Source organism: Tenrec ecaudatus, chromosome 10 (genome assembly GCF_050624435.1).
Source record: "Tenrec ecaudatus isolate mTenEca1 chromosome 10, mTenEca1.hap1, whole genome shotgun sequence".
In the NCBI taxonomy this organism is placed as follows: domain Eukaryota; kingdom Metazoa; phylum Chordata; class Mammalia; order Afrosoricida; family Tenrecidae; genus Tenrec; species Tenrec ecaudatus.
In genome coordinates this window covers 138,322,870-138,346,102 of record NC_134539.1, presented here as the reverse complement: position 1 = coordinate 138,346,102, position 23,233 = coordinate 138,322,870, and the positions used below count along the sequence as shown (strand labels likewise).

Below are 23,233 nucleotides of genomic sequence, written 5' to 3'. Positions count from 1 at the left end.
AATATACATCTGTTTCTTTCCCTTTAAAGAGAATTAGCCAAATCTCTTAGTCCATTGGGACTTCCTGACAAGACCTTCCCATAGGTGTCTTTACAACCTGGTCGCTGGATCAGAACATCAGTGGGAAGCTCCAAGTGGGCCTCCTAGTTGACCCGATACTGCCTGTGTAGAGCCATCTCCAAAGCGTTGGATGGGGGAGAAGGGTCCAGAAGGAAATGGGTGGTTCTAGGGACTGTCTGGGCAAAGCCTTCGATGTGGGGAGAAAGCCATGCGCAGAGAGTGGCGATGGCCCGGACAGAAGAGCTGTGTATACACCCTCTGAGTGAGCCCCTGAAAAGCTCAGCCCATTGCCCGGCATTCACCACCTTTGTCTGGCACTCCCACCCCCACCTTGCTGTTCTTAATTGGCCCGGATCCTCCCAGTTGGGCTGTGTTGAAGCTGTTTCTGAAAACAACAGTCTGTGAGGGATGTCACTGACACTGACCCGTTAGTGTTGATTATTTGAAGCATTTCTTAAAAGCAGAGGAGTGTGGGGTCCAGCCCCACAGTTGAACAACAGAAAAATGGAGCTGAATTATCAAGAGGGAGGGAGGAACAAAGAGCTGCAAGGGGAGGGCAGCACAACGAGCTGATACCAAGGGCTCAAGTAGAAAGAAAATGTTTTGAAAATGATGGCAACGTTGACAAAATAATAATTTATGAATGATGAAGGGTTCATGAGGGCGGGGGGACTGGGGGGGAGGGAGGGGGAAACGACCAGCACATATTAAGGGCTCAAGTAGAAGGCAAATGTTTTGAGGATGACGATGGCAACAAGTAAAAATGTGTTTCACACAATAAATGTACGGATTGGGTAAGAGTTGTAAGAGCCCCCAATAAATGACTTCTTAAAAAAGCAGAGCTGAGGAACAGGTAATAGGAAAGGTCTGTGCAGTGTATTTAACAATAAGGTTTTAGGGTAAGAGGACTTGCAATAAAGTAACAATGTGTTAACCTTGAACAAAATAACAATGTGTTAACCTTGAATAAAATAACAATGTGTTAACCTTGAATTTCCTGAGAGAAACACTTCAAAGCAAGGGTCTGGCAAGTAAGAAACAAATAGTGTCAAACTGCTCTTTGATTTCCTCCTCACCCGCCAGCGCGATCTCCACCCACTGAGCGTGACCCAATCGGTGAAGGAGTTTGGCGTCGCGAAGCGGCCAATCAGAGACCAGACTGAGCCAGTGTGACAAGCTCGAGAACCAATGAAAACCAGCGGTCTCTCGAGCCCTCCTGAGGGGCCAGTCCCAGAGAGAGAGAGAGCACCTTTTCCTCCAGGTGTGAATCAGAACCCGAGTCTGCGGCGGAACGACAGGGTGCCCACAATGCTCCTTCAGCATAAATGACGACCAAACCCAGGTCCGAGAGCGCAGCACAGGCCTTATTTTATTAACATAAAGAAGCAGAAGGGGCCAAAACACGCAATGGGCCCGGGAAACGTCCTCGGCAGGCCGCATGCAGCTGGGCCACGGACCTCTGAAGACCTCTGCCTGGAGACCAACGGTTTTCAACCCGTGGGTGCCAAACGCACCAAAACCATGGTCTCGGCGGAAAACAAATTAATAAGCCTAACACTTTACTGATTATGTGAGCATAAATAAAGGTAAGAAACTCAAATGAACATTACACCGAAAAAGGAAAGTGAAAAGCGCAGAGTAAGCGAAAGCTACAAACAAGCACACTTAATTCATATGGTCTAACTTTGGAAACCGTATAAGGGATTCCCCGAGGGGGTGCACCGTTCCCGGAGGTACTGCAATACCAGGTCGATGCGTGGAGTGGACGGAGCAAGCTCCTATTCCAACTCCCTGCTCCAAAAATCCATTTAATATATTGTCCTCGGATAGAGGACGTATCAGATATTAAACTGATAAGAACAGATACTACACTTGATCTTAGCCAAAAGGCCGAGAAGCGATGCCACACAACGCCGCCGCGCCCGCACCCGGCTCCGCGCGCGCACTTGCAACTCACGGCGGCTGCGCGCACAGCGCGTCCTCCGCGCCGCACTCGCCCTGCTCCTCACGCGGCGCGCGCCCGCCACGCGGAGCCCGCGCACATCGCCCTGAGCGCTTCCCGCCGACCATTTCTGGGTCCATTTGGGCTCCGTCGCCTCCGATCCCGGCGACCCTGAAATTTACATGTCGCGCCTCCGCCCCGCCCACCAGGCGTGGCCACCGCGCGAGCTCCACCCTCGGACCGCTCCGCTTCCGCCAGTACTAACCTTCTGGGGAGCGGTGGGCCCCAGGACGTCCCGCCACTCCAGTGGTGTCAGGGAAAGATGAGGCCCAGGACAGGGCCCTCTGGTCACGGGGAGGTGGGGGACGCCTGGAAGGAGGGGTCCCTGGAAGGGAGCCAGCTCTTCATGGAACACAGCTTCTGCTTCAGGAAAGCCGCTGGGGCACTACAGGCTGGAGACTGGGGTCACTGGGGTGCTCTGGGAGAGGCAGGCTCTTGGGAAAGTGACAGACCCTTCCTTCAACTGCACATCCACCCACCTCATCTGCTCCCCACCTCCCCAAGAAATGGAAGCCCGCGTTTCCCCAGCCCTAGGTCTTGGACGGACGTGTGAGGGTAGGACCTACGGGGGCTCAAAGCTTCAAAATGCAACGCAGCCACTAGGATCCCTTCTGCCAGAGTCTTCATAGTATGGCTCGCATGGAGAATTGAGTTCTTCAGTTGGTATCAAGTTAAGGATTAATTAGGCACCCCTGGGGGTTGGAAGGCCAGTTCCCTGCTGGCCCCTTCTCCTCTCAGGTCCCCTGCTGCTTCCAGATGTATTTCTGGCATCTGCATAGAGGGATGTGGGTGTCAGGGGGAGCCAGGGTCATAGCTCACTTGGGGGGACCTAAAGGACCCAGTCCCTGTCCCCCAAAGCCTTTGTGACCTGGCGAAATGTCATCCCTCACGTGGTCGTGGGAGGGTAATGTTAACCATATGTGAATAATAGCAACCAACAGGTGGCTTCACCATTTTCCTTGCTCTTGAATGCTTGCATCCCAAGGTCTCGCTTGAGTCTTATGCAGGCACCTAACGAACAATACTCTTCTGGTTCTACAGGCCAGTCCTGAGGCCAGAGAGGCTAGGGAGGGTCCCCAGGAAGTGGACCCTAGACTGCGTGGCCCAGCATGAACCCACGCCAACGCCTCCACCTCCACCACACCTCTACCTCCACCACCTCTACTTCTGCCTCCACCTGCACCCCCACACCCTCCACCTGTGCATTCAAACACACACGGGGCTAACAAGCCATCCGGCCTTCCAGAGACCCCGGTGAGACTTTGATTTCGTATTTTCTTTCCTCTTGACTCCACACCGACAGTGACCATCAGAGGGAGAAAGGGGAGAACATAGTGCAGGATCACCCCGCAGCATTTGGGGGCAGAGGGGACTCAGCAGAGGGTGAGCTAAGGTTGCCACAAGCTGGGAAGAGTGAGCGAAAGAAACCCAAGAGAAAACGAGTAGGCTTGGCTGCAGAACTGTGCCAAGGCACACCGCGACTCCAGTGAGGTGGGGAGTGTCTCTTACCTGCTTCCAGTGAAAGTGTGAGCCTTCTGGAGTGGGTAATGCCTCAGTTCATGTCTTTGCGCGGGAAAGAATTCACGCCAAAGCCGGTTTGTATTCCAGATGGGTTTTTATGAAGGACGAACACGTTTCAGGTTCTACAGTCTCAAGAGTACACTCTATTTCAGCGAAGCTTACCAGGTTGTGCTGAAGCCGCTTGGAAGTTCACAGCTGGACACAAGCAGCCTCTTGAAACTACACACCCATACGTGGTGAGCTGAGACCAGAGGGAGCGCCGCACAGCATGAACATGCGCTAACTGAGAAAAGAAGGACCCAGAATGTGGTTCCTGCTCTTATTCTAGCCACCCCCAGGGTGTGGGTGATGTTTGGACCGCCTAGGTTGACGGCCCACCTGGCTTGGGGCCTGAATTGGAGCATGCCCAGTCTAAAGGCTTCCTGATTTACTTCCAGCCTCCTCTAGGGGCCTATACAGGCCTGGGAGGGGAGGGGCCCGTGAAGGCTCTTTACAGAACTCTTCCCTCCCCTCACCCCAGGGGCTTGGATAGGACCTCTCCTTGCTTGTGGGGGTCACATTATGAGGTGGGTCTGGTTAGTGACGTTGGGATTGTGGTGAAAGGACATGGGACTGTAGCTGTGGGCGGTAAAGCAGGCAGCTGGCAACCTTGCACTCAACCCCCTCCATCATGGGCGGCAGCACCCACCCTGGGAGACCCAGGCCCAGAGGGGGCGTGGATCACGAGGCTGGCTGATGGCTGAGCACCTACAGCTGCAGATGCACTAAGGCAGCAGCTCTGAACCTGTGGGTTGCGACCCCTTTGAGGGTCAAACGACCCTTTCACAGGGGTTGCCAGATTCATAACAGTAGCAAAATGACAGTGATGAGAGTTGCGTGAGAGTTGGTGAACATGGGTTCACTAGAGTAGGACCATAGCTAGGTCACTTGGGGTCCTCTCTGATAAGGTGTGTGTCTCGCTTCTCGCCTTTTGGCTAAGACCAAGGGTTGATAAGGGGTGGTGGTGGTGATGGTGGGGTGTGTGTGTGTGTGTGTGTGTTAGAGCTTGTCAGCACATGCGTCATGGACCGACCTTTGCTACTGTCTAGGAAGGGTGTGTGGTTAGGCCCAGGAGTGTTAGAAGCCTCACAATCCAATTCAGTCACTAGGAGCCCATCTACCAGTTAGTCCATGTAATATAGTGAGATCGATTTAATGATTAATTAGGCGCCTGGTGGCACAGCTGTGGTTAAGCATGTGGCTGCTAACTGAGAGGATGCTGGGCTGGACCCAGTGGGCAGTTCAGTGGGTGAAAGGCATTTTGGGGACTAGAACCTGAGTCTGCAGAGCTCGTCTTGCAGAAGACCTGGAGCTGAATGGGCAGAGAGGCCTCAGTGGCTCTGGTTCTGAGGACGCGCCTGGCATCAGAGGAGCTGGATAAGGGATCTCTGACATCCCGACGTCCCTCAAACCAAGAAGAAGGAAACATTCTCCCTCGAGTACTTTTGGTCCAACCGAGGGAAGACTCACATGTGGAAGAAAGATTGAACGGAGCAGTTTACAAGCCCAGAAAATAAAAGGGCTGAAGGCCCAGCGCACAAAGGTCACATGAAATGAGGGAACCAAATAAAAGAGAATTTTTACACCATTTTGGATTTTTTAATGGTCTGTACTGAGCAAATATACATCTGTTTCTTTCCCTTTAAAGAGAATTAGCCAAATCTCTTAGTCCATTGGGACTTCCTGACAAGACCTTCCCATAGGTGTCTTTACAACCTGGTCGCTGGATCAGAACATCAGTGGGAAGCTCCAAGTGGGCCTCCTAGTTGACCCGATACTGCCTGTGTAGAGCCATCTCCAAAGCGTTGGATGGGGGAGAAGGGTCCAGAAGGAAATGGGTGGTTCTAGGGACTGTCTGGGCAAAGCCTTCGATGTGGGGAGAAAGCCATGCGCAGAGAGTGGCGATGGCCCGGACAGAAGAGCTGTGTATACACCCTCTGAGTGAGCCCCTGAAAAGCTCAGCCCATTGCCCGGCATTCACCACCTTTGTCTGGCACTCCCACCCCCACCTTGCTGTTCTTAATTGGCCCGGATCCTCCCAGTTGGGCTGTGTTGAAGCTGTTTCTGAAAACAACAGTCTGTGAGGGATGTCACTGACACTGACCCGTTAGTGTTGATTATTTGAAGCATTTCTTAAAAGCAGAGGAGTGTGGGGTCCAGCCCCACAGTTGAACAACAGAAAAATGGAGCTGAATTATCAAGAGGGAGGGAGGAACAAAGAGCTGCAAGGGGAGGGCAGCACAACGAGCTGATACCAAGGGCTCAAGTAGAAAGAAAATGTTTTGAAAATGATGGCAACGTTGACAAAATAATAATTTATGAATGATGAAGGGTTCATGAGGGCGGGGGGACTGGGGGGGAGGGAGGGGGAAACGACCAGCACATATTAAGGGCTCAAGTAGAAGGCAAATGTTTTGAGGATGACGATGGCAACAAGTAAAAATGTGTTTCACACAATAAATGTACGGATTGGGTAAGAGTTGTAAGAGCCCCCAATAAATGACTTCTTAAAAAAGCAGAGCTGAGGAACAGGTAATAGGAAAGGTCTGTGCAGTGTATTTAACAATAAGGTTTTAGGGTAAGAGGACTTGCAATAAAGTAACAATGTGTTAACCTTGAACAAAATAACAATGTGTTAACCTTGAATAAAATAACAATGTGTTAACCTTGAATTTCCTGAGAGAAACACTTCAAAGCAAGGGTCTGGCAAGTAAGAAACAAATAGTGTCAAACTGCTCTTTGATTTCCTCCTCACCCGCCAGCGCGATCTCCACCCACTGAGCGTGACCCAATCGGTGAAGGAGTTTGGCGTCGCGAAGCGGCCAATCAGAGACCAGACTGAGCCAGTGTGACAAGCTCGAGAACCAATGAAAACCAGCGGTCTCTCGAGCCCTCCTGAGGGGCCAGTCCCAGAGAGAGAGAGAGCACCTTTTCCTCCAGGTGTGAATCAGAACCCGAGTCTGCGGCGGAACGACAGGGTGCCCACAATGCTCCTTCAGCATAAATGACGACCAAACCCAGGTCCGAGAGCGCAGCACAGGCCTTATTTTATTAACATAAAGAAGCAGAAGGGGCCAAAACACGCAATGGGCCCGGGAAACGTCCTCGGCAGGCCGCATGCAGCTGGGCCACGGACCTCTGAAGACCTCTGCCTGGAGACCAACGGTTTTCAACCCGTGGGTGCCAAACGCACCAAAACCATGGTCTCGGCGGAAAACAAATTAATAAGCCTAACACTTTACTGATTATGTGAGCATAAATAAAGGTAAGAAACTCAAATGAACATTACACCGAAAAAGGAAAGTGAAAAGCGCAGAGTAAGCGAAAGCTACAAACAAGCACACTTAATTCATATGGTCTAACTTTGGAAACCGTATAAGGGATTCCCCGAGGGGGTGCACCGTTCCCGGAGGTACTGCAATACCAGGTCGATGCGTGGAGTGGACGGAGCAAGCTCCTATTCCAACTCCCTGCTCCAAAAATCCATTTAATATATTGTCCTCGGATAGAGGACGTATCAGATATTAAACTGATAAGAACAGATACTACACTTGATCTTAGCCAAAAGGCCGAGAAGCGATGCCACACAACGCCGCCGCGCCCGCACCCGGCTCCGCGCGCGCACTTGCAACTCACGGCGGCTGCGCGCACAGCGCGTCCTCCGCGCCGCACTCGCCCTGCTCCTCACGCGGCGCGCGCCCGCCACGCGGAGCCCGCGCACATCGCCCTGAGCGCTTCCCGCCGACCATTTCTGGGTCCATTTGGGCTCCGTCGCCTCCGATCCCGGCGACCCTGAAATTTACATGTCGCGCCTCCGCCCCGCCCACCAGGCGTGGCCACCGCGCGAGCTCCACCCTCGGACCGCTCCGCTTCCGCCAGTACTAACCTTCTGGGGAGCGGTGGGCCCCAGGACGTCCCGCCACTCCAGTGGTGTCAGGGAAAGATGAGGCCCAGGACAGGGCCCTCTGGTCACGGGGAGGTGGGGGACGCCTGGAAGGAGGGGTCCCTGGAAGGGAGCCAGCTCTTCATGGAACACAGCTTCTGCTTCAGGAAAGCCGCTGGGGCACTACAGGCTGGAGACTGGGGTCACTGGGGTGCTCTGGGAGAGGCAGGCTCTTGGGAAAGTGACAGACCCTTCCTTCAACTGCACATCCACCCACCTCATCTGCTCCCCACCTCCCCAAGAAATGGAAGCCCGCGTTTCCCCAGCCCTAGGTCTTGGACGGACGTGTGAGGGTAGGACCTACGGGGGCTCAAAGCTTCAAAATGCAACGCAGCCACTAGGATCCCTTCTGCCAGAGTCTTCATAGTATGGCTCGCATGGAGAATTGAGTTCTTCAGTTGGTATCAAGTTAAGGATTAATTAGGCACCCCTGGGGGTTGGAAGGCCAGTTCCCTGCTGGCCCCTTCTCCTCTCAGGTCCCCTGCTGCTTCCAGATGTATTTCTGGCATCTGCATAGAGGGATGTGGGTGTCAGGGGGAGCCAGGGTCATAGCTCACTTGGGGGGACCTAAAGGACCCAGTCCCTGTCCCCCAAAGCCTTTGTGACCTGGCGAAATGTCATCCCTCACGTGGTCGTGGGAGGGTAATGTTAACCATATGTGAATAATAGCAACCAACAGGTGGCTTCACCATTTTCCTTGCTCTTGAATGCTTGCATCCCAAGGTCTCGCTTGAGTCTTATGCAGGCACCTAACGAACAATACTCTTCTGGTTCTACAGGCCAGTCCCGAGGCCAGAGAGGCTAGGGAGGGTCCCCAGGAAGTGGACCCTAGACTGCGTGGCCCAGCATGAACCCACGCCAACGCCTCCACCTCCACCACACCTCTACCTCCACCACCTCTACTTCTGCCTCCACCTGCACCCCCACACCCTCCACCTGTGCATTCAAACACACACGGGGCTAACAAGCCATCCGGCCTTCCAGAGACCCCGGTGAGACTTTGATTTCGTATTTTCTTTCCTCTTGACTCCACACCGACAGTGACCATCAGAGGGAGAAAGGGGAGAACATAGTGCAGGATCACCCCGCAGCATTTGGGGGCAGAGGGGACTCAGCAGAGGGTGAGCTAAGGTTGCCACAAGCTGGGAAGAGTGAGCGAAAGAAACCCAAGAGAAAACGAGTAGGCTTGGCTGCAGAACTGTGCCAAGGCACACCGCGACTCCAGTGAGGTGGGGAGTGTCTCTTACCTGCTTCCAGTGAAAGTGTGAGCCTTCTGGAGTGGGTAATGCCTCAGTTCATGTCTTTGCGCGGGAAAGAATTCACGCCAAAGCCGGTTTGTATTCCAGATGGGTTTTTATGAAGGACGAACACGTTTCAGGTTCTACAGTCTCAAGAGTACACTCTATTTCAGCGAAGCTTACCAGGTTGTGCTGAAGCCGCTTGGAAGTTCACAGCTGGACACAAGCAGCCTCTTGAAACTACACACCCATACGTGGTGAGCTGAGACCAGAGGGAGCGCCGCACAGCATGAACATGCGCTAACTGAGAAAAGAAGGACCCAGAATGTGGTTCCTGCTCTTATTCTAGCCACCCCCAGGGTGTGGGTGATGTTTGGACCGCCTAGGTTGACGGCCCACCTGGCTTGGGGCCTGAATTGGAGCATGCCCAGTCTAAAGGCTTCCTGATTTACTTCCAGCCTCCTCTAGGGGCCTATACAGGCCTGGGAGGGGAGGGGCCCGTGAAGGCTCTTTACAGAACTCTTCCCTCCCCTCACCCCAGGGGCTTGGATAGGACCTCTCCTTGCTTGTGGGGGTCACATTATGAGGTGGGTCTGGTTAGTGACGTTGGGATTGTGGTGAAAGGACATGGGACTGTAGCTGTGGGCGGTAAAGCAGGCAGCTGGCAACCTTGCACTCAACCCCCTCCATCATGGGCGGCAGCACCCACCCTGGGAGACCCAGGCCCAGAGGGGGCGTGGATCACGAGGCTGGCTGATGGCTGAGCACCTACAGCTGCAGATGCACTAAGGCAGCAGCTGTGAACCTGTGGGTTGCGACCCCTTTGAGGGTCAAACGACCCTTTCACAGGGGTTGCCAGATTCATAACAGTAGCAAAATGACAGTGATGAGAGTTGCGTGAGAGTTGGTGAACATGGGTTCACTAGAGTAGGACCATAGCTAGGTCACTTGGGGTCCTCTCTGATAAGGTGTGTGTCTCGCTTCTCGCCTTTTGGCTAAGACCAAGGGTTGATAAGGGGTGGTGGTGGTGATGGTGGGGTGTGTGTGTGTGTGTGTGTGTTAGAGCTTGTCAGCACATGCGTCATGGACCGACCTTTGCTACTGTCTAGGAAGGGTGTGTGGTTAGGCCCAGGAGTGTTAGAAGCCTCACAATCCAATTCAGTCACTAGGAGCCCATCTACCAGTTAGTCCATGTAATATAGTGAGATCGATTTAATGATTAATTAGGCGCCTGGTGGCACAGCTGTGGTTAAGCATGTGGCTGCTAACTGAGAGGATGCTGGGCTGGACCCAGTGGGCAGTTCAGTGGGTGAAAGGCATTTTGGGGACTAGAACCTGAGTCTGCAGAGCTCGTCTTGCAGAAGACCTGGAGCTGAATGGGCAGAGAGGCCTCAGTGGCTCTGGTTCTGAGGACGCGCCTGGCATCAGAGGAGCTGGATAAGGGATCTCTGACATCCCGACGTCCCTCAAACCAAGAAGAAGGAAACATTCTCCCTCGAGTACTTTTGGTCCAACCGAGGGAAGACTCACATGTGGAAGAAAGATTGAACGGAGCAGTTTACAAGCCCAGAAAATAAAAGGGCTGAAGGCCCAGCGCACAAAGGTCACATGAAATGAGGGAACCAAATAAAAGAGAATTTTTACACCATTTTGGATTTTTTAATGGTCTGTACTGAGCAAATATACATCTGTTTCTTTCCCTTTAAAGAGAATTAGCCAAATCTCTTAGTCCATTGGGACTTCCTGACAAGACCTTCCCATAGGTGTCTTTACAACCTGGTCGCTGGATCAGAACATCAGTGGGAAGCTCCAAGTGGGCCTCCTAGTTGACCCGATACTGCCTGTGTAGAGCCATCTCCAAAGCGTTGGATGGGGGAGAAGGGTCCAGAAGGAAATGGGTGGTTCTAGGGACTGTCTGGGCAAAGCCTTCGATGTGGGGAGAAAGCCATGCGCAGAGAGTGGCGATGGCCCGGACAGAAGAGCTGTGTATACACCCTCTGAGTGAGCCCCTGAAAAGCTCAGCCCATTGCCCGGCATTCACCACCTTTGTCTGGCACTCCCACCCCCACCTTGCTGTTCTTAATTGGCCCGGATCCTCCCAGTTGGGCTGTGTTGAAGCTGTTTCTGAAAACAACAGTCTGTGAGGGATGTCACTGACACTGACCCGTTAGTGTTGATTATTTGAAGCATTTCTTAAAAGCAGAGGAGTGTGGGGTCCAGCCCCACAGTTGAACAACAGAAAAATGGAGCTGAATTATCAAGAGGGAGGGAGGAACAAAGAGCTGCAAGGGGAGGGCAGCACAACGAGCTGATACCAAGGGCTCAAGTAGAAAGAAAATGTTTTGAAAATGATGGCAACGTTGACAAAATAATAATTTATGAATGATGAAGGGTTCATGAGGGCGGGGGGACTGGGGGGGAGGGAGGGGGAAACGACCAGCACATATTAAGGGCTCAAGTAGAAGGCAAATGTTTTGAGGATGACGATGGCAACAAGTAAAAATGTGTTTCACACAATAAATGTACGGATTGGGTAAGAGTTGTAAGAGCCCCCAATAAATGACTTCTTAAAAAAGCAGAGCTGAGGAACAGGTAATAGGAAAGGTCTGTGCAGTGTATTTAACAATAAGGTTTTAGGGTAAGAGGACTTGCAATAAAGTAACAATGTGTTAACCTTGAACAAAATAACAATGTGTTAACCTTGAATAAAATAACAATGTGTTAACCTTGAATTTCCTGAGAGAAACACTTCAAAGCAAGGGTCTGGCAAGTAAGAAACAAATAGTGTCAAACTGCTCTTTGATTTCCTCCTCACCCGCCAGCGCGATCTCCACCCACTGAGCGTGACCCAATCGGTGAAGGAGTTTGGCGTCGCGAAGCGGCCAATCAGAGACCAGACTGAGCCAGTGTGACAAGCTCGAGAACCAATGAAAACCAGCGGTCTCTCGAGCCCTCCTGAGGGGCCAGTCCCAGAGAGAGAGAGAGCACCTTTTCCTCCAGGTGTGAATCAGAACCCGAGTCTGCGGCGGAACGACAGGGTGCCCACAATGCTCCTTCAGCATAAATGACGACCAAACCCAGGTCCGAGAGCGCAGCACAGGCCTTATTTTATTAACATAAAGAAGCAGAAGGGGCCAAAACACGCAATGGGCCCGGGAAACGTCCTCGGCAGGCCGCATGCAGCTGGGCCACGGACCTCTGAAGACCTCTGCCTGGAGACCAACGGTTTTCAACCCGTGGGTGCCAAACGCACCAAAACCATGGTCTCGGCGGAAAACAAATTAATAAGCCTAACACTTTACTGATTATGTGAGCATAAATAAAGGTAAGAAACTCAAATGAACATTACACCGAAAAAGGAAAGTGAAAAGCGCAGAGTAAGCGAAAGCTACAAACAAGCACACTTAATTCATATGGTCTAACTTTGGAAACCGTATAAGGGATTCCCCGAGGGGGTGCACCGTTCCCGGAGGTACTGCAATACCAGGTCGATGCGTGGAGTGGACGGAGCAAGCTCCTATTCCAACTCCCTGCTCCAAAAATCCATTTAATATATTGTCCTCGGATAGAGGACGTATCAGATATTAAACTGATAAGAACAGATACTACACTTGATCTTAGCCAAAAGGCCGAGAAGCGATGCCACACAACGCCGCCGCGCCCGCACCCGGCTCCGCGCGCGCACTTGCAACTCACGGCGGCTGCGCGCACAGCGCGTCCTCCGCGCCGCACTCGCCCTGCTCCTCACGCGGCGCGCGCCCGCCACGCGGAGCCCGCGCACATCGCCCTGAGCGCTTCCCGCCGACCATTTCTGGGTCCATTTGGGCTCCGTCGCCTCCGATCCCGGCGACCCTGAAATTTACATGTCGCGCCTCCGCCCCGCCCACCAGGCGTGGCCACCGCGCGAGCTCCACCCTCGGACCGCTCCGCTTCCGCCAGTACTAACCTTCTGGGGAGCGGTGGGCCCCAGGACGTCCCGCCACTCCAGTGGTGTCAGGGAAAGATGAGGCCCAGGACAGGGCCCTCTGGTCACGGGGAGGTGGGGGACGCCTGGAAGGAGGGGTCCCTGGAAGGGAGCCAGCTCTTCATGGAACACAGCTTCTGCTTCAGGAAAGCCGCTGGGGCACTACAGGCTGGAGACTGGGGTCACTGGGGTGCTCTGGGAGAGGCAGGCTCTTGGGAAAGTGACAGACCCTTCCTTCAACTGCACATCCACCCACCTCATCTGCTCCCCACCTCCCCAAGAAATGGAAGCCCGCGTTTCCCCAGCCCTAGGTCTTGGACGGACGTGTGAGGGTAGGACCTACGGGGGCTCAAAGCTTCAAAATGCAACGCAGCCACTAGGATCCCTTCTGCCAGAGTCTTCATAGTATGGCTCGCATGGAGAATTGAGTTCTTCAGTTGGTATCAAGTTAAGGATTAATTAGGCACCCCTGGGGGTTGGAAGGCCAGTTCCCTGCTGGCCCCTTCTCCTCTCAGGTCCCCTGCTGCTTCCAGATGTATTTCTGGCATCTGCATAGAGGGATGTGGGTGTCAGGGGGAGCCAGGGTCATAGCTCACTTGGGGGGACCTAAAGGACCCAGTCCCTGTCCCCCAAAGCCTTTGTGACCTGGCGAAATGTCATCCCTCACGTGGTCGTGGGAGGGTAATGTTAACCATATGTGAATAATAGCAACCAACAGGTGGCTTCACCATTTTCCTTGCTCTTGAATGCTTGCATCCCAAGGTCTCGCTTGAGTCTTATGCAGGCACCTAACGAACAATACTCTTCTGGTTCTACAGGCCAGTCCTGAGGCCAGAGAGGCTAGGGAGGGTCCCCAGGAAGTGGACCCTAGACTGCGTGGCCCAGCATGAACCCACGCCAACGCCTCCACCTCCACCACACCTCTACCTCCACCACCTCTACTTCTGCCTCCACCTGCACCCCCACACCCTCCACCTGTGCATTCAAACACACACGGGGCTAACAAGCCATCCGGCCTTCCAGAGACCCCGGTGAGACTTTGATTTCGTATTTTCTTTCCTCTTGACTCCACACCGACAGTGACCATCAGAGGGAGAAAGGGGAGAACATAGTGCAGGATCACCCCGCAGCATTTGGGGGCAGAGGGGACTCAGCAGAGGGTGAGCTAAGGTTGCCACAAGCTGGGAAGAGTGAGCGAAAGAAACCCAAGAGAAAACGAGTAGGCTTGGCTGCAGAACTGTGCCAAGGCACACCGCGACTCCAGTGAGGTGGGGAGTGTCTCTTACCTGCTTCCAGTGAAAGTGTGAGCCTTCTGGAGTGGGTAATGCCTCAGTTCATGTCTTTGCGCGGGAAAGAATTCACGCCAAAGCCGGTTTGTATTCCAGATGGGTTTTTATGAAGGACGAACACGTTTCAGGTTCTACAGTCTCAAGAGTACACTCTATTTCAGCGAAGCTTACCAGGTTGTGCTGAAGCCGCTTGGAAGTTCACAGCTGGACACAAGCAGCCTCTTGAAACTACACACCCATACGTGGTGAGCTGAGACCAGAGGGAGCGCCGCACAGCATGAACATGCGCTAACTGAGAAAAGAAGGACCCAGAATGTGGTTCCTGCTCTTATTCTAGCCACCCCCAGGGTGTGGGTGATGTTTGGACCGCCTAGGTTGACGGCCCACCTGGCTTGGGGCCTGAATTGGAGCATGCCCAGTCTAAAGGCTTCCTGATTTACTTCCAGCCTCCTCTAGGGGCCTATACAGGCCTGGGAGGGGAGGGGCCCGTGAAGGCTCTTTACAGAACTCTTCCCTCCCCTCACCCCAGGGGCTTGGATAGGACCTCTCCTTGCTTGTGGGGGTCACATTATGAGGTGGGTCTGGTTAGTGACGTTGGGATTGTGGTGAAAGGACATGGGACTGTAGCTGTGGGCGGTAAAGCAGGCAGCTGGCAACCTTGCACTCAACCCCCTCCATCATGGGCGGCAGCACCCACCCTGGGAGACCCAGGCCCAGAGGGGGCGTGGATCACGAGGCTGGCTGATGGCTGAGCACCTACAGCTGCAGATGCACTAAGGCAGCAGCTCTGAACCTGTGGGTTGCGACCCCTTTGAGGGTCAAACGACCCTTTCACAGGGGTTGCCAGATTCATAACAGTAGCAAAATGACAGTGATGAGAGTTGCGTGAGAGTTGGTGAACATGGGTTCACTAGAGTAGGACCATAGCTAGGTCACTTGGGGTCCTCTCTGATAAGGTGTGTGTCTCGCTTCTCGCCTTTTGGCTAAGACCAAGGGTTGATAAGGGGTGGTGGTGGTGATGGTGGGGTGTGTGTGTGTGTGTGTGTGTTAGAGCTTGTCAGCACATGCGTCATGGACCGACCTTTGCTACTGTCTAGGAAGGGTGTGTGGTTAGGCCCAGGAGTGTTAGAAGCCTCACAATCCAATTCAGTCACTAGGAGCCCATCTACCAGTTAGTCCATGTAATATAGTGAGATCGATTTAATGATTAATTAGGCGCCTGGTGGCACAGCTGTGGTTAAGCATGTGGCTGCTAACTGAGAGGATGCTGGGCTGGACCCAGTGGGCAGTTCAGTGGGTGAAAGGCATTTTGGGGACTAGAACCTGAGTCTGCAGAGCTCGTCTTGCAGAAGACCTGGAGCTGAATGGGCAGAGAGGCCTCAGTGGCTCTGGTTCTGAGGACGCGCCTGGCATCAGAGGAGCTGGATAAGGGATCTCTGACATCCCGACGTCCCTCAAACCAAGAAGAAGGAAACATTCTCCCTCGAGTACTTTTGGTCCAACCGAGGGAAGACTCACATGTGGAAGAAAGATTGAACGGAGCAGTTTACAAGCCCAGAAAATAAAAGGGCTGAAGGCCCAGCGCACAAAGGTCACATGAAATGAGGGAACCAAATAAAAGAGAATTTTTACACCATTTTGGATTTTTTAATGGTCTGTACTGAGCAAATATACATCTGTTTCTTTCCCTTTAAAGAGAATTAGCCAAATCTCTTAGTCCATTGGGACTTCCTGACAAGACCTTCCCATAGGTGTCTTTACAACCTGGTCGCTGGATCAGAACATCAGTGGGAAGCTCCAAGTGGGCCTCCTAGTTGACCCGATACTGCCTGTGTAGAGCCATCTCCAAAGCGTTGGATGGGGGAGAAGGGTCCAGAAGGAAATGGGTGGTTCTAGGGACTGTCTGGGCAAAGCCTTCGATGTGGGGAGAAAGCCATGCGCAGAGAGTGGCGATGGCCCGGACAGAAGAGCTGTGTATACACCCTCTGAGTGAGCCCCTGAAAAGCTCAGCCCATTGCCCGGCATTCACCACCTTTGTCTGGCACTCCCACCCCCACCTTGCTGTTCTTAATTGGCCCGGATCCTCCCAGTTGGGCTGTGTTGAAGCTGTTTCTGAAAACAACAGTCTGTGAGGGATGTCACTGACACTGACCCGTTAGTGTTGATTATTTGAAGCATTTCTTAAAAGCAGAGGAGTGTGGGGTCCAGCCCCACAGTTGAACAACAGAAAAATGGAGCTGAATTATCAAGAGGGAGGGAGGAACAAAGAGCTGCAAGGGGAGGGCAGCACAACGAGCTGATACCAAGGGCTCAAGTAGAAAGAAAATGTTTTGAAAATGATGGCAACGTTGACAAAATAATAATTTATGAATGATGAAGGGTTCATGAGGGCGGGGGGACTGGGGGGGAGGGAGGGGGAAACGACCAGCACATATTAAGGGCTCAAGTAGAAGGCAAATGTTTTGAGGATGACGATGGCAACAAGTAAAAATGTGTTTCACACAATAAATGTACGGATTGGGTAAGAGTTGTAAGAGCCCCCAATAAATGACTTCTTAAAAAAGCAGAGCTGAGGAACAGGTAATAGGAAAGGTCTGTGCAGTGTATTTAACAATAAGGTTTTAGGGTAAGAGGACTTGCAATAAAGTAACAATGTGTTAACCTTGAACAAAATAACAATGTGTTAACCTTGAATAAAATAACAATGTGTTAACCTTGAATTTCCTGAGAGAAACACTTCAAAGCAAGGGTCTGGCAAGTAAGAAACAAATAGTGTCAAACTGCTCTTTGATTTCCTCCTCACCCGCCAGCGCGATCTCCACCCACTGAGCGTGACCCAATCGGTGAAGGAGTTTGGCGTCGCGAAGCGGCCAATCAGAGACCAGACTGAGCCAGTGTGACAAGCTCGAGAACCAATGAAAACCAGCGGTCTCTCGAGCCCTCCTGAGGGGCCAGTCCCAGAGAGAGAGAGAGCACCTTTTCCTCCAGGTGTGAATCAGAACCCGAGTCTGCGGCGGAACGACAGGGTGCCCACAATGCTCCTTCAGCATAAATGACGACCAAACCCAGGTCCGAGAGCGCAGCACAGGCCTTATTTTATTAACATAAAGAAGCAGAAGGGGCCAAAACACGCAATGGGCCCGGGAAACGTCCTCGGCAGGCCGCATGCAGCTGGGCCACGGACCTCTGAAGACCTCTGCCTGGAGACCAACGGTTTTCAACCCGTGGGTGCCAAACGCACCAAAACCATGGTCTCGGCGGAAAACAAATTAATAAGCCTAACACTTTACTGATTATGTGAGCATAAATAAAGGTAAGAAACTCAAATGAACATTACACCGAAAAAGGAAAGTGAAAAGCGCAGAGTAAGCGAAAGCTACAAACAAGCACACTTAATTAATATGGTCTAACTTTGGAAACCGTATAAGGGATTCCCCGAGGGGGTGCACCGTTCCCGGAGGTACTGCAATACCAGGTCGATGCGTGGAGTGGACGGAGCAAGCTCCTATTCCAACTCCCTGCTCCAAAAATCCATTTAATATATTGTCCTCGGATAGAGGACGTATCAGATATTAAACTGATAAGAACAGATACTACACTTGATCTTAGCCAAAAGGCCGAGAAGCGATGCCACACAACGCCGCCGCGCCCGCACCCGGCTCCGCGCGCGCACTTGCAACTCACGGCGGCTGCGCGCACAGCGCGTCCTCCGCGCCGCACTCGCCCTGCTCCTCACGCGGCGCGCGCCCGCCACGCGGAGCCCGCGCACATCGCCCTGAGCGCTTCCCGCCGACCATTTCTGGGTCCATTTGGGCTCCGTCGCCTCCGATCCCGGCGACCCTGAAATTTACATGTCGCGCCTCCGCCCCGCCCACCAGGCGTGGCCACCGCGCGAGCTCCACCCTCGGACCGCTCCGCTTCCGCCAGTACTAACCTTCTGGGGAGCGGTGGGCCCCAGGACGTCCCGCCACTCCAGTGGTGTCAGGGAAAGATGAGGCCCAGGACAGGGCCCTCTGGTCACGGGGAGGTGGGGGACGCCTGGAAGGAGGGGTCCCTGGAAGGGAGCCAGCTCTTCATGGAACACAGCTTCTGCTTCAGGAAAGCCGCTGGGGCACTACAGGCTGGAGACTGGGGTCACTGGGGTGCTCTGGGAGAGGCAGGCTCTTGGGAAAGTGACAGACCCTTCCTTCAACTGCACATCCACCCACCTCATCTGCTCCCCACCTCCCCAAGAAATGGAAGCCCGCGTTTCCCCAGCCCTAGGTCTTGGACGGACGTGTGAGGGTAGGACCTACGGGGGCTCAAAGCTTCAAAATGCAACGCAGCCACTAGGATCCCTTCTGCCAGAGTCTTCATAGTATGGCTCGCATGGAGAATTGAGTTCTTCAGTTGGTATCAAGTTAAGGATTAATTAGGCACCCCTGGGGGTTGGAAGGCCAGTTCCCTGCTGGCCCCTTCTCCTCTCAGGTCCCCTGCTGCTTCCAGATGTATTTCTGGCATCTGCATAGAGGGATGTGGGTGTCAGGGGGAGCCAGGGTCATAGCTCACTTGGGGGGACCTAAAGGACCCAGTCCCTGTCCCCCAAAGCCTTTGTGACCTGGCGAAATGTCATCCCTCACGTGGTCGTGGGAGGGTAATGTTAACCATATGTGAATAATAGCAACCAACAGGTGGCTTCACCATTTTCCTTGCTCTTGAATGCTTGCATCCCAAGGTCTCGCTTGAGTCTTATGCAGGCACCTAACGAACAATACTCTTCTGGTTCTACAGGCCAGTCCTGAGGCCAGAGAGGCTAGGGAGGGTCCCCAGGAAGTGGACCCTAGACTGCGTGGCCCAGCATGAACCCACGCCAACGCCTCCACCTCCACCACACCTCTACCTCCACCACCTCTACTTCTGCCTCCACCTGCACCCCCACACCCTCCACCTGTGCATTCAAACACACACGGGGCTAACAAGCCATCCGGCCTTCCAGAGACCCCGGTGAGACTTTGATTTCGTATTTTCTTTCCTCTTGACTCCACACCGACAGTGACCATCAGAGGGAGAAAGGGGAGAACATAGTGCAGGATCACCCCGCAGCATTTGGGGGCAGAGGGGACTCAGCAGAGGGTGAGCTAAGGTTGCCACAAGCTGGGAAGAGTGAGCGAAAGAAACCCAAGAGAAAACGAGTAGGCTTGGCTGCAGAACTGTGCCAAGGCACACCGCGACTCCAGTGAGGTGGGGAGTGTCTCTTACCTGCTTCCAGTGAAAGTGTGAGCCTTCTGGAGTGGGTAATGCCTCAGTTCATGTCTTTGCGCGGGAAAGAATTCACGCCAAAGCCGGTTTGTATTCCAGATGGGTTTTTATGAAGGACGAACACGTTTCAGGTTCTACAGTCTCAAGAGTACACTCTATTTCAGCGAAGCTTACCAGGTTGTGCTGAAGCCGCTTGGAAGTTCACAGCTGGACACAAGCAGCCTCTTGAAACTACACACCCATACGTGGTGAGCTGAGACCAGAGGGAGCGCCGCACAGCATGAACATGCGCTAACTGAGAAAAGAAGGACCCAGAATGTGGTTCCTGCTCTTATTCTAGCCACCCCCAGGGTGTGGGTGATGTTTGGACCGCCTAGGTTGACGGCCCACCTGGCTTGGGGCCTGAATTGGAGCATGCCCAGTCTAAAGGCTTCCTGATTTACTTCCAGCCTCCTCTAGGGGCCTATACAGGCCTGGGAGGGGAGGGGCCCGTGAAGGCTCTTTACAGAACTCTTCCCTCCCCTCACCCCAGGGGCTTGGATAGGACCTCTCCTTGCTTGTGGGGGTCACATTATGAGGTGGGTCTGGTTAGTGACGTTGGGATTGTGGTGAAAGGACATGGGACTGTAGCTGTGGGCGGTAAAGCAGGCAGCTGGCAACCTTGCACTCAACCCCCTCCATCATGGGCGGCAGCACCCACCCTGGGAGACCCAGGCCCAGAGGGGGCGTGGATCACGAGGCTGGCTGATGGCTGAGCACCTACAGCTGCAGATGCACTAAGGCAGCAGCTGTGAACCTGTGGGTTGCGACCCCTTTGAGGGTCAAACGACCCTTTCACAGGGGTTGCCAGATTCATAACAGTAGCAAAATGACAGTGATGAGAGTTGCGTGAGAGTTGGTGAACATGGGTTCACTAGAGTAGGACCATAGCTAGGTCACTTGGGGTCCTCTCTGATAAGGTGTGTGTCTCGCTTCTCGCCTTTTGGCTAAGACCAAGGGTTGATAAGGGGTGGTGGTGGTGATGGTGGGGTGTGTGTGTGTGTGTGTGTGTTAGAGCTTGTCAGCACATGCGTCATGGACCGACCTTTGCTACTGTCTAGGAAGGGTGTGTGGTTAGGCCCAGGAGTGTTAGAAGCCTCACAATCCAATTCAGTCACTAGGAGCCCATCTACCAGTTAGTCCATGTAATATAGTGAGATCGATTTAATGATTAATTAGGCGCCTGGTGGCACAGCTGTGGTTAAGCATGTGGCTGCTAACTGAGAGGATGCTGGGCTGGACCCAGTGGGCAGTTCAGTGGGTGAAAGGCATTTTGGGGACTAGAACCTGAGTCTGCAGAGCTCGTCTTGCAGAAGACCTGGAGCTGAATGGGCAGAGAGGCCTCAGTGGCTCTGGTTCTGAGGACGCGCCTGGCATCAGAGGAGCTGGATAAGGGATCTCTGACATCCCGACGTCCCTCAAACCAAGAAGAAGGAAACATTCTCCCTCGAGTACTTTTGGTCCAACCGAGGGAAGACTCACATGTGGAAGAAAGATTGAACGGAGCAGTTTACAAGCCCAGAAAATAAAAGGGCTGAAGGCCCAGCGCACAAAGGTCACATGAAATGAGGGAACCAAATAAAAGAGAATTTTTACACCATTTTGGATTTTTTAATGGTCTGTACTGAGCAAATATACATCTGTTTCTTTCCCTTTAAAGAGAATTAGCCAAATCTCTTAGTCCATTGGGACTTCCTGACAAGACCTTCCCATAGGTGTCTTTACAACCTGGTCGCTGGATCAGAACATCAGTGGGAAGCTCCAAGTGGGCCTCCTAGTTGACCCGATACTGCCTGTGTAGAGCCATCTCCAAAGCGTTGGATGGGGGAGAAGGGTCCAGAAGGAAATGGGTGGTTCTAGGGACTGTCTGGGCAAAGCCTTCGATGTGGGGAGAAAGCCATGCGCAGAGAGTGGCGATGGCCCGGACAGAAGAGCTGTGTATACACCCTCTGAGTGAGCCCCTGAAAAGCTCAGCCCATTGCCCGGCATTCACCACCTTTGTCTGGCACTCCCACCCCCACCTTGCTGTTCTTAATTGGCCCGGATCCTCCCAGTTGGGCTGTGTTGAAGCTGTTTCTGAAAACAACAGTCTGTGAGGGATGTCACTGACACTGACCCGTTAGTGTTGATTATTTGAAGCATTTCTTAAAAGCAGAGGAGTGTGGGGTCCAGCCCCACAGTTGAACAACAGAAAAATGGAGCTGAATTATCAAGAGGGAGGGAGGAACAAAGAGCTGCAAGGGGAGGGCAGCACAACGAGCTGATACCAAGGGCTCAAGTAGAAAGAAAATGTTTTGAAAATGATGGCAACGTTGACAAAATAATAATTTATGAATGATGAAGGGTTCATGAGGGCGGGGGGACTGGGGGGGAGGGAGGGGGAAACGACCAGCACATATTAAGGGCTCAAGTAGAAGGCAAATGTTTTGAGGATGACGATGGCAACAAGTAAAAATGTGTTTCACACAATAAATGTACGGATTGGGTAAGAGTTGTAAGAGCCCCCAATAAATGACTTCTTAAAAAAGCAGAGCTGAGGAACAGGTAATAGGAAAGGTCTGTGCAGTGTATTTAACAATAAGGTTTTAGGGTAAGAGGACTTGCAATAAAGTAACAATGTGTTAACCTTGAACAAAATAACAATGTGTTAACCTTGAATAAAATAACAATGTGTTAACCTTGAATTTCCTGAGAGAAACACTTCAAAGCAAGGGTCTGGCAAGTAAGAAACAAATAGTGTCAAACTGCTCTTTGATTTCCTCCTCACCCGCCAGCGCGATCTCCACCCACTGAGCGTGACCCAATCGGTGAAGGAGTTTGGCGTCGCGAAGCGGCCAATCAGAGACCAGACTGAGCCAGTGTGACAAGCTCGAGAACCAATGAAAACCAGCGGTCTCTCGAGCCCTCCTGAGGGGCCAGTCCCAGAGAGAGAGAGAGCACCTTTTCCTCCAGGTGTGAATCAGAACCCGAGTCTGCGGCGGAACGACAGGGTGCCCACAATGCTCCTTCAGCATAAATGACGACCAAACCCAGGTCCGAGAGCGCAGCACAGGCCTTATTTTATTAACATAAAGAAGCAGAAGGGGCCAAAACACGCAATGGGCCCGGGAAACGTCCTCGGCAGGCCGCATGCAGCTGGGCCACGGACCTCTGAAGACCTCTGCCTGGAGACCAACGGTTTTCAACCCGTGGGTGCCAAACGCACCAAAACCATGGTCTCGGCGGAAAACAAATTAATAAGCCTAACACTTTACTGATTATGTGAGCATAAATAAAGGTAAGAAACTCAAATGAACATTACACCGAAAAAGGAAAGTGAAAAGCGCAGAGTAAGCAAAAGCTACAAACAAGCACACTTAATTCATATGGTCTAATTTTGGAAACCGTTTAAGGAATCCCCCGAGGGGGTGCACCGTTCCCGGAAGTACTGCAATACCAGGTCGATGCGTGGAGTGGACGGAGCAAGCTCCTATTCCAACTCCCTGCTCCAAAAATCCATTTAATATATTGTCCTCGGATAGAGGACGTATCAGATATTAAACTGATAAGAACAGATACTACACTTGATCTTAGCCAAAAGGCCGAGAAGCGATGCCACGCAAAGCCGCCGCGCCCGCACCCGGCTCCGCGCGCGCACTTGCAACTCACGGCGGCTGCGCGCACAGCGCGTCCTCCGCGCCGCACTCGCCCTGCTCCTCACGCGGCGCGCGCCCGCCACGCGGACCCCGCGCACATCGCCCTGAGCGCTTCCCGCCGACCATTTCTGGGTCCATTTGGGCTCCGTCGCCTCCGATCCCGGCGACCCTGAAATTTACATGTCGCGCCTCCGCCCCGCCCACCAGGCGTGGCCACCGCGCGAGCTCCACCCTCGGCCGCCTCTGCGCGCAGTCCCCGCCCTCG

At 53.0% G+C, this 23,233-nt stretch overlaps 5 non-coding genes across 5 annotated transcripts; all 5 read right to left on the bottom strand.

Annotated features, from left to right (window-relative positions):
* Positions 1-1,771: 1,771 nt before the first annotated feature.
* On the bottom strand, positions 1,772-1,962 carry LOC142460303 (U2 spliceosomal RNA). The gene has a single exon (XR_012786536.1). It is a non-coding gene; the product is annotated as a U2 spliceosomal RNA (small nuclear RNA).
* Positions 1,963-7,012: 5,050 nt separating this feature from the next.
* Positions 7,013-7,203, bottom strand: LOC142460302 (U2 spliceosomal RNA). Its single transcript, XR_012786535.1, has one exon. It is a non-coding gene; the product is annotated as a U2 spliceosomal RNA (small nuclear RNA).
* Positions 7,204-12,253: 5,050 nt separating this feature from the next.
* Positions 12,254-12,444, bottom strand: LOC142460301 (U2 spliceosomal RNA). The gene has a single exon (XR_012786534.1). It is a non-coding gene; the product is annotated as a U2 spliceosomal RNA (small nuclear RNA).
* A 5,050-nt stretch (positions 12,445-17,494) lies between these two features.
* On the bottom strand, positions 17,495-17,685 carry LOC142460300 (U2 spliceosomal RNA). Its single transcript, XR_012786533.1, has one exon. It is a non-coding gene; the product is annotated as a U2 spliceosomal RNA (small nuclear RNA).
* Positions 17,686-22,735: 5,050 nt separating this feature from the next.
* Positions 22,736-22,926, bottom strand: LOC142460306 (U2 spliceosomal RNA). The gene has a single exon (XR_012786538.1). It is a non-coding gene; the product is annotated as a U2 spliceosomal RNA (small nuclear RNA).
* Between the last annotated feature and the right edge of the window lie 307 nt (positions 22,927-23,233).